Source organism: Lygodium microphyllum, chromosome 6 (assembly GCF_053477565.2).
Source record: "Lygodium microphyllum isolate KBCC chromosome 6, Lygodium_microphyllum_v1.1.10, whole genome shotgun sequence".
In the NCBI taxonomy this organism is placed as follows: Eukaryota; Viridiplantae; Streptophyta; class Polypodiopsida; order Schizaeales; family Lygodiaceae; genus Lygodium; species Lygodium microphyllum.
In genome coordinates, this window is record NC_141140.1 from 23,346,675 (window position 1) to 23,357,159 (window position 10,485).

The 10,485-nt window shown below is 40.6% G+C and overlaps 1 long non-coding RNA gene across 1 annotated transcript; it reads right to left on the minus strand.

Moving 5' to 3' along the window:
• Nucleotides 1–1,667: 1,667 nt before the first annotated feature.
• On the minus strand, nucleotides 1,668–2,169 carry LOC148034378 (uncharacterized). Its single transcript, XR_015691199.1, has 3 exons — nucleotides 2,048–2,169; nucleotides 1,856–1,938; nucleotides 1,668–1,740 (listed from the first exon to the last, which is right to left on the minus strand). It is a non-coding gene; the product is annotated as an uncharacterized LOC148034378 (long non-coding RNA).
• Between the last annotated feature and the right edge of the window lie 8,316 nt (nucleotides 2,170–10,485).

A 10,485-nucleotide genomic window follows, 5' to 3' on the forward strand; every position in this document is an offset into this window, starting at 1 on the left:
ATAGACCTCTAACCTGCAATTTAATTATGATTTCTAATTGCACGATTGAGTAATTACAGTATGTATTATCGCACGCTTGGATCACAGTAAACTAAAATTTAAAGTACTCAGAAGTTCAAAAAAGGTATGTATTCGCTCTTTATAAAGTTTTTTTACAAGGATTCCACTATCTCAAGGATATGTGGAGAAGCACATTGTTTACATGTCATGGATTGCTCACTACGAGTCCAGACTTTTCTATTATCTAACTTGAAATAGAAGTTGTAGAGGGGCTCACTAGACATTAATTGGATTTCTTGTCTCAGAAAATAAATGGGCCAATGACTCTCTGCACTGACTACGAAAGGATTATGACCACTCCACAAGATTACCACATCTACGAGCGCTGTATGTGTGTCATCTCGGATATCTTGATCCAAGCTGATCCACTCCCCTCGCAAAAGTGGCCATCTTCTATATCGAAAGCGAACGCACAGAGTTTGTCTAGCAATGAAATACCTGTAATAAAAACAAAAATAATGGTAAGTGATCAATGCGACTAACATAACAATTCATCTAAGCGAGACCTATGTCAATTAAATCAAGGTATGCAAAGTAGTAAAAAAGTTTTACCTGAATGTAATATCAGATTGGTTGACCCTGCACTCAATCGTCTCATCAAAATGTGTTATTTTGACTTCCCAAGACTCACCCAATAGCTGACTCATCCATTCCTCGGATGGACACTTGCATTGATAAGTAATCTTTGTTTTCTTAAAAACATCACATGAACCAAACAAATGTGCAAACAATGAGAATGGAATAAACCAATTAAGATGCACATCTTTGGAGCCTGTGGTGGGTTTCATAGCACTATTGATGTCAGATTTTATCTTCGACTTGCAAGCTCCTAACAACTCCAAGCTACCAATGAACCATTCACCACTAGACAGTGGCGGCAATGGGACATGCTGCAATCTCTGGCTTTCTACCACATACAATGAATTATAAAAAAAGATATTTTGAGTGGCAAGTTGACTTGTAGAGGTATTATCATAGATCAAAGAACCTATCTCTTCATGCCAAACATGTATCTTGCCGCTTAAACATTCCACATTCTGCCATTCATGCAAAGTTGATGGATATAGAGCTGTCAATCAAACAAGACTGAATTAGAATACTGCAAAGACTTTTAAAAACAACTCTGATACAAAAGAATAATCAATGATAAAATTTAACAACTTACTGTTTTGTTTATAATTTGCAATGTTGTTCTCGTCGTGTATAGAGATTTGTTTATGCGTATAAACATGCTGAATCAACACTTCTGTTACTGCACTTGTGCCATTAAACACTTTTCTGAACTCTAGAATTCTACCTTTCCAATGTTTGCTAGGGTTTGCAACATCCTTGCGCTTGACCTTGAAACTCCCTCGAGTACTTGGGTGCATCAAAATCCAATCCAACTTATAATACTTATCACAAATCCAATTACCGCCATTATCTTTCCTATTGAAGACCTCCACTGCAAGTATGCTACTGATATTTTTCCTCCGTGAAGACATCTGTAACAACCAAATACAAAAGTTACCTATCAACATGTGTATAATTTGCAAATGTTATCTCCAAATGAAATTAAATTTAAATGGATCAATTTAAAAAAGAAACATTGTACCTGTAATTTCTTTCACAAAGATCCCTAGATATGTTGAACAAGAAGTTGACTTATAGCAAGACCATTGTTCCTTCACTGACAGATTCCTGTAGTATAAAAACAAAAGAAATATTGGGTCAACACATACATATAACTTATATAGGCTTTGTCCAAATGTGTTGAAATTTAACCATGGAACAATAGTAAAAAATGGCAATATACCTGTGGCTTTCTCTGCAAAAAATCCCAAAGATGTTGTAGAAGTTGAGTTCTTAATAAATCATTGTTCTTCACCCTCGGAGATTCTTGGAGTAAAAAAACAAAGGAAAGCTCAGTATGCGTGTAACTTGTATACATTTTGTCTAAACGAGATAAAATTTAACAGTGGAGCAACAAAAAAACAAGACAATATACCTGTAACTTTGTTTACAGAGAAACCCTAAGATGTTGAAGAAGAAGTTGAGTGTTCAAAATCCCAAAGATGTTGTAGAAGTTGAGTTCTTAATAAATCATTGTTCTTCACCCTCGGAGATTCTTGGAGTAAAAAAACAAAGGAAAGCTCATTATGCATGTAACTTGTATACATTTTGTCTAAATGAGATAAAATTTAACAGTGGAGCAACAAAAAAACAAGACAATATACCTGTAACTTTGTTTACAGAGAAACCTTAAGATGTTGAAGTAGAAGTTGAGTGTTCAAAATCCCAAAGATGTTGTAGAAGTTGAGTTCTTAATAAATCATTGTTCTTCACCCTCGGAGATTCTTGGAGTAAAAAAACAAAGGAAAGCTCAGTATGCATGTAACTTGTATGCATTTTGTCTAAAGGAGATAAAATTTAACAGTGGAGCAACAAAAAAACAAGACAATATACCTGTAACTTTGTTTACAGAGAAACCCTAAGATGTTGAAGAAGAAGTTGAGTGTTCAAAATCCTAAAGATGTTGTAGAAGTTGAGTTCTTAATAAATCATTGTTCTTCACCCTCGGAGATTCTTGGAGTAAAAAAACAAAGGAAATCTCAGTATGCATGTAACTTGTATACATTTTGTCTAAACGAGATAAAATTTAACAGTGGAGCAACAAAAAAACAAGACAATATACCTGTAACTTTGTTTACAGAGAAACCCTAAGATGTTGAAGAAGAAGTTGAGTATTCAAAATATCACTATTATTGACTGTAAGAGACTCCTAGAGCATCAAAACAAAAGAAATTACATGTCAGAGAATGCACATAACTTGCACAGGTTTTCTCCAAACGAGATAAAACTTTACCATAGAACATCTATGGAAGAGAAAAATATACCTGTAGAGTTTTGTGAAGAGAATCTTAGGGCTTTGGTAAAACAAGCTCTGCTCTCATAAAACACATGAATCTCTCTCTGTGCTTGTGCAAAGCAAATGAAATTTTACAGGGTTACAGACATGGCAAGAAACAGTGAGGTTGTAAAATTTCGTCAGGAAAGAAGAAGCGGGGAAAGAGATATGACAAATTTGAGTTCCGCCTAAAAAAGAGGGGGAAACTGAAAAGGGGAGAAAAGAAAAGTCAAACATAAAAAATAAGAAAATGAAAATTCGAGGCACAAACTTCCAAGAAGTGACAGCTTTGTACTCCCCTTTTCCCTTATTTTATTGCTGAGGGAAGATTTAGTCCAAGATATGGCTAGAAGATTCATGTTACATGAATCTGGAATCCCAGCTCTCTCATTGGTTAGGCCTATATTTTTTTATTCACTCCTTAAGGGGGAAAAAAGAGAGTCCATATTTCTCCTAATGTATGCTTACTGAAAAAGGTATTTGTGAAGTACATGGAGTAACTACTTGTGGTTAAGCTCTGATATGAGCTGAAATAGAGTGGGCAGAACTGTGTAAATTGTCTGCACTGCTGTATACATAGCATACATGGAGTCTACAACACTTTGAAGAGCATTGGAAGCTCTTGAGTATGCCCAGAAGCACCTGTGAAGTATAGGTACATGCTGGAGGCTACATGTACTTGTCTTGATCAATTGCAAGCTGAGTTTAGTGGTTGAAATACACAGAACTGAAGCTTCTTTTGTGGCTGGAAACTGTCTTGGATTGTGGGCAGTAAGCATTTTGCTTTCTACTGAAGCACAGAGTGACAGATGCAGACATCTGAAAGACATATATGCTGTCATATGCATGTTAGAATTGACTTGGGTTGAGAGGAGCATCAAATGCCACTGAATACTGGAAGTTTGCAGTTGAAATAAAAGAAATCTTGTCTTCTTGGGATGAATATAAATTGTAGACATTTTGTTTGACTTGCTTGTCAGATGTAGACAGGGTATTGTCACTACATAGTCATGTACTAACGGTGACATACTGAAGCAAATGTATGGTCTGATTTAAGGACTTTTTTGAGCTAGTTGAAGCGGGTTATGCTGGTTTATTGATTGCAATCTTTACATAAACTTTTGGCATTGGCACTTGTTAAGAATACACTGGCTGATGTCTCTATGCTTATGTCTGAAGTGGCATATGTACCAGCAGTCAACTAAGCAGCTTTGGACTGTCATATGCATGTTAGAATTGACTTGGGTTGAGAGGAGCATCAAATGCCACTGAATACTGGAAGTTTGCAGCTGAAATAAAAGAAATCTTGTCTTCTTGGGATGAATATAAATTGTAGACATTTTGTTTGACTTGCTTGTCAGATGTAGACAGGGTATTGTCACTACATAGTCATGTACTAACGGTGACATACTGAAGCAAATGTATGGTCTGATTTAAGGACTTTTTTGAGCTAGTTGAAGCGGGTTATGCTGGTTTATTGATTGCAATCTTTACATAAACTTTTGGCATTGGCACTTGTTAAGAATACACTGGCTGATGTCTCTATGCTTATGTCTGAAGTGGCATATGTACCAGCAGTCAACTAAGCAGCTTTGGAACATGTATTACATGTATCCAGGTGGAGTTTGACTTAGGAAAGGCTGCTGTAATTGCAGTTTACAGGTTTGGACTGCATGCTTTTGGACCCTGGCAGTGGATCTGTAGGAGTTAAATCTGAACTGAACATCAGGCATATGTATTGGCAGTTGTCTTTATGAGTTGGATCAACCGATTGTGACTTTGTTTGGGCTGATATTTGACTGAAATTTACTGGTTTTTTTCCTGCAATTAATTGCAGAAAACTGTCATAAACAGTTCCGGGCTGAAGTTGAACTGTTAAGAAGATCTTAGTTTGCAGGTAGCCAAGCAAGGTCTACAACATGGCAAATGTTGATAGAACTGATAATGTAACCCAGATTGTGGGAGAAAAGCTTGATAGCAACAATTATGCAATATGGAAGTTCCGCATGGAGAACTTTCTAATAGGTAAAGGATATTGGGACTTAGTGACGGGTGTTGAGGCTGAACCTGAAGTTCTAGATAGGAATCCTACAGCTGATTAAAGACGAGCACATCGAGCCTGGACGGAAAGAGCTCGCAGAGTTTTACATTGGCTGTCATTATGTATCTCGGATGCTATGGTGATGCAGATCATGAACTGTAAATCCCCATCAGATGCATGGAATATATTGGTCAAATACTATGGCACAACTACAAGTGCAAGGAAGATACAACTGAAGCAAAAATTCAATAACATGGAGAGGAAGAATAGATCCATATAAGATTATGTCACAGAGGTTAAGACCATAGCAGATCAGCTGGCATCTGTTGGCTCACAGGTAGAAGATGAGGATATGGTTGCAGTGACCTTAAATGGCTTGGGTCCGGAGTACAAGTCTTTTGACACTTCAGTATCTGTGCGGGCTGAGATGCCTGATTTTAATGAGCTGGTTGCATTATTGATTCATGAAGAGGTGAAGCTTGGCTTAGCTACAGGGTCAAGCAGCTCAAAGAATAAGGATGCAGTTTTTTATTCGAATCAGCGTGGTCGTGGTAGCCGTGGTAGAGGCTATGGATCTGGCAGAGGGGGCCAGCAGAATGCATCCTTTAGTAATAGCAATCAGTAGTCATCAAATGCACAAGGTAGTGGCAACTTTCGAGGCAGGGGGAGATCTAACTCTCGTGGCAGAGGCTCTTGGCAGCAACAGCGTCAGTCAGACAATCCAAATAAAGATAAGGATTGTCACTACTACAGAAAGTATGGGCATATTGCAAAGGATTGCTGGAAGAAGCAGGGAAATCAGAAGGGCAAGCAGCATGGACATTATGCTACGTCCAGTTAGGCAAATGACTCTGGTGATAGACTGTTTGCTATGCAGTATGTCAAAGATAAGGCTGCTGAAAAATCATCTGATGATGCAGTGTGGTACATTGACTCGGGGGCTTTGAATCACATGACCCCTCATGGTGATTGGTTCACGGATATGGTGGCTGAAAAGCATGGTTATGTATGCACAGGTGATGATACGCAGCATAGCATAGAGCACAAGGGGAAAGTGCCTCTGGTTGTACATGATGGCAGGAAGAAGAATCTTCATGATGTTTTGCATGTCCCTTCGATTACGAAGAACCTATTGTCTATGGGCCAGATGACATAGCAGAACTTGCAGGTTCGCTTCAATAAGCATGGCTGCTTTATTGAAGAGTTTGGCAATGGATGCAAGTTGATCGCGAAAGGCCACAGAAATGGAAGAATGTTCACTCTTGATGCTACACTGCCAGAGATGAACTCCGCTATGTTTGCCCAGGGTTCTGGCACTATCAGGGACAGAGATTTGGCACAAGAGAGTGGGGCATGTCAATTTGCAGAGGCTGCAGACCATGCAGAAGAAGCAGCTGGTAACAGGGTTACCTAGATTCCAATATTCAGATATTGGTCATGTATGCGAGGCTTGCCAGTTTGGTAAGCAGTCACGATTGCCGTTTGTCAGGCATGTAAGACAGAGTACACGACCACTGCAGTTAGTGCACTCTGATGTTTGGGGACCAGCTCATAATGCATCTATGGGGGGTTCCAGATACTATGTATCTTTCATTGATGACTACAGTCGATATACCTGGCTTTACATATTGAAAACAAAAAATGAGGTCTTTGCTATTTTTCAGAAATTTAAAGCGCAAGTTGAGAAGGAATTTGAATGTTACATCTCTTGCTTGAGATTTGATAGCGGTGGGGAGTATGTCTCCAATGAATTTGCTGATTTTTTGGCTGAAAATGACATTCGTAGGCAGCTAACCTGCAGCTACACTCCGCAGCAAAACGGAGTAGCTGAAAGGAAGAACAGGGTTCTAATGGAAGCTGCTAGGGCCATGATGAATGAGAAGCATATGCCGCTTTACTATTGGGCAGAGGCTATTGTGACAGCTGCATATATTTTGAACAGGACTCCCATTGCAGGCATTCATGACATGACACCGTTTGAGAGGCTCTATGGCTATAAGCTGGATGTAAGACACATGAAGGTCTTTGGCTATCTTGCTTATGTGCACATTGCAAATGAGAAAAGGAAAAAGATGGATCCCAAAGCGCATAAGAGTGTGTTCATTGGATACTCGCAAGAGAAGAAGGCATACAAATGTTATGATCCCTCTACCAGGGAGACTTTGGTAAGCAGGGATGCCATCATTGATGAGATGGGTTCTTGGTATGTATCACCAGTTGCAGTGCCATCCGATATGCCTTCCACTCATGTCTCTACAGTTGATATGCAGCAAAGCAATGCTATGACACGACCTATCAGTCAGACAGTATCCCCATGGACAGGGAGATTGAGGAGCTCACCGTCCACTGACACGGGTATGTCAGTGAGGGGGAGACATGATGTCTTGGATAGCAAAGGAAAAGAGAAAGTTATTGAGGATGGTATGATGACACCTGGCAGAATGACTTTGGGCTATAAGTCTAGTGATACTTTAGACAGCGAACTTGGTATTCCGACTGTCTATACGCCTGGCACGAGGCAGAACAGGTACATTCCGCCTCATGAGAGAGGTGAATCGAGTAGTGGACCACAACTTAGACGCTCGTAGAGGGTCAGATACCCTGTTGACAGGTTGACATACAGTGGCTACTCTGCAAAGCATTATGCATACATGACAAAAGTGATGGAGATCAAAGAACCAGGTACTTATGCTGAAGCAGCAAAGGATGAAAATTGGTGCATGGCTATGGACGAAGAGATGAAAGCCTTGGCTGAAAATCAGACTTGGGATTTGGTACCACTGCCTGAAGGGAAAAAGCCTGTTGGCTGCAAATGGGTTTATAAAATCAAATGTAAGTCTGATGGCAGTGTGGAAAGGTACAAAGCAAGGCTGGTCGCTAAAGGATATGCTCAGCAGTATGGCTTGGATTATGATGAAACATTCAGCCCGGTTGCAAAAATGGCAACCATACGAACTGTTGTTGCCTTGGCTGCTGCTAAAGGCTAGAAATTACAGCAAATGGATGTTAAGAATGCATTTCTTAACGGTGACCTAGCAGAGGATGTCTATATGATTCAGCCGAAAGGGTATGTGCACCCTGATTTTCAGCATTATGTATGCAGGCTGAAAAAGGCATTATATGGGCTGAAACAGGCTTTGAGAGCTTGGCATGCTAGGATCAGTAACTACTTGCAGAGATTGGGGTTTGCTGTTGGTAGGGCTGATCATAGCCTATTTACAAAGAAGACTGACAATGGCTTGGTAGTGCTGGTCATATATGTTAATGACCTGATAATCACTGGAGATGATGACATGGGAATTCAGCATGCTATGAAGATGCTGAAATCTGAATTTGACATGAAAGATCTGGGAGATCTGAAGTATTTCTTGGGTATTGAGGTTGTACCAGCTGAAAATGGCTTATGGCTGATGTAGAAGCTCTATGCCATGGAAATGCTTAAGAAGTATGGCATGGCTGAATGCAAACCACTGGATACACCTCTGGACCAGAATGTAAAGCTAGACATGAACACTGGGGCTGAAGTAGAAGATGTGACTATGTACAGGCAGATGGTCGGCAGTCTGATTTACTTGACCATCACTAGGCCTGACTTGAGCTATGCAGTAGGGCTGATAAGCCAGTTTATGCAGAAGCCGAGAAAGCCACACTTGGATGCAGTTAGACGCATCATGAGGTATGTTAAGTTCACTGTAGACTATGGGCTGTTCTATGTTAGAGATAAGCCCTTGACACTGATTGGATACACAGATGCAGATTGGGCAGGATGCTCAACTGACAGACAATCTACGAGTGGCTATGCCTTTAGCTTTGGTAGTGGCATGATTAGTTGGAGCAGCAAGAAACAGCCTATGGTTGCTTTATCTAGTACTGAGGCAGAGTACAGGGGGGCTGCATTGGCAGCATGTGAGATTGCTTGGCTGCTCAAGCTTATGGCTGACTTGGATATTCAGGTTGATGCTCCAGTGAAACTGTTATGTGATAATCTGATGTACTCCTGGCCATGAATCCAGTTTACCATGCCAGGAAAAAACACATAGAGGTACACTACCACTTTATTCATGAGATGGTCCTTGCACGAAAGGTTGATCTTATGCATGTGAGGACTGATGAGCAGGTAGCAGATATCTTTACCAAGTCTCTGGGTAAAGATAAGTTTTGTGGTTTTAGACAGCTACTTGGTGTGCAGATGTTGTCTTGAGCTTGAGGGGGATTGTTAGAAGTCAAGCTCTCAGTGTAGTGTGTGTGACTGTCTTTATGTACTACCGACATGATAGCTAGTGTACAGCTGTCTCCTGCATGTGACTACATTAAATAAGTCGGTTAGCTAGTCAGTGACCTGACTATGGTTAGTCTGTCTAGTCAGCGTGTCACTTACTCTATGTTACTCTTGTATGTGTGTTTTACTCTATGATAAAATAATGAGAAGAATATGATGGAACCTGAATGGTTCAGACATTGCTCAACCCTGTCTCTCTCTCCTCTTCAAACAAATTTCAGCACCAAAATCAGCTCCAAATGGTTGCCAAACAATAGGCATACATTCCCCTAACATCCGAGCATCAAACGGGACCAATTGTGCATCAAATTACAATGCCAAACAAGTTGTAGCATCAAATGTCAGTGTAACACTGTCATAAATTGCCTGTGGACTATTATGATAGTCCCAAAACAGTGTTAAATCAGTCCAAATGCTATGCCAACACATCAATCATTAAAATCAAGCATCAAAGCATGTTCATATGCTCGAAATGGAGCCTTTTCAAGTGCCAATGGAGGGGGAGAGCTGTTGTTGTGACTGTCAATGTTGAAGACACATATGGGAGGGCTGTGTGATTCCGCCAACTGTAAATGCTGGTCTTGGGGTTGCAAAAAATGGTGGCCAAGCTTCGGAGGGGTCCGGTTAAAGCCAAGGAAGGCCTCAAACAAGCTCCAACAAGTCTTGTTCAAAGACAAGTGAGATATAAGCAAGGGAGCTTCAATGGTGTGGCTGCCCCAATCTTGTTTACAGCCTATGAGACCTGAGAACTGAAGTAAACCCCAAATAAAATGATCAAATACCTCTGATGTAATGCCTTAAAGGTGCCCAACAATGCTGGGAAGGTGCTCGGGAAGCTGGGGAGTAACGGGAGCTCGAAGGAGTCGAATATGGCTTTTGGGAAGGAGACCCAATGCAAGTAGGGAGTCGATGGGATGCTGAGAATGCCATGAATCAAGCTCAAGAGTGAGAAAGAAAAGCTCTGATACCAGTTGAAAGGGAGTGACGGATCAAAGGTTGGACTCGAGAGCTATGGCAGGAGAGCAAGAGCAAGAAAGGGAGAGACTAGAAATGGGAACTCCAATAGTCACAATGTGTGACCGAGCCTTCCTTTATTCAAACTATCACTAAAAGAATAAAGAATAAAGTGATGGAGACAAGCGCCCGCCACCTACAGTGTGCAGTGGCGGTGATTGTCAGTGTAGTAATACACGGGCGGCTAGGCAGAGGCGCCTTTAC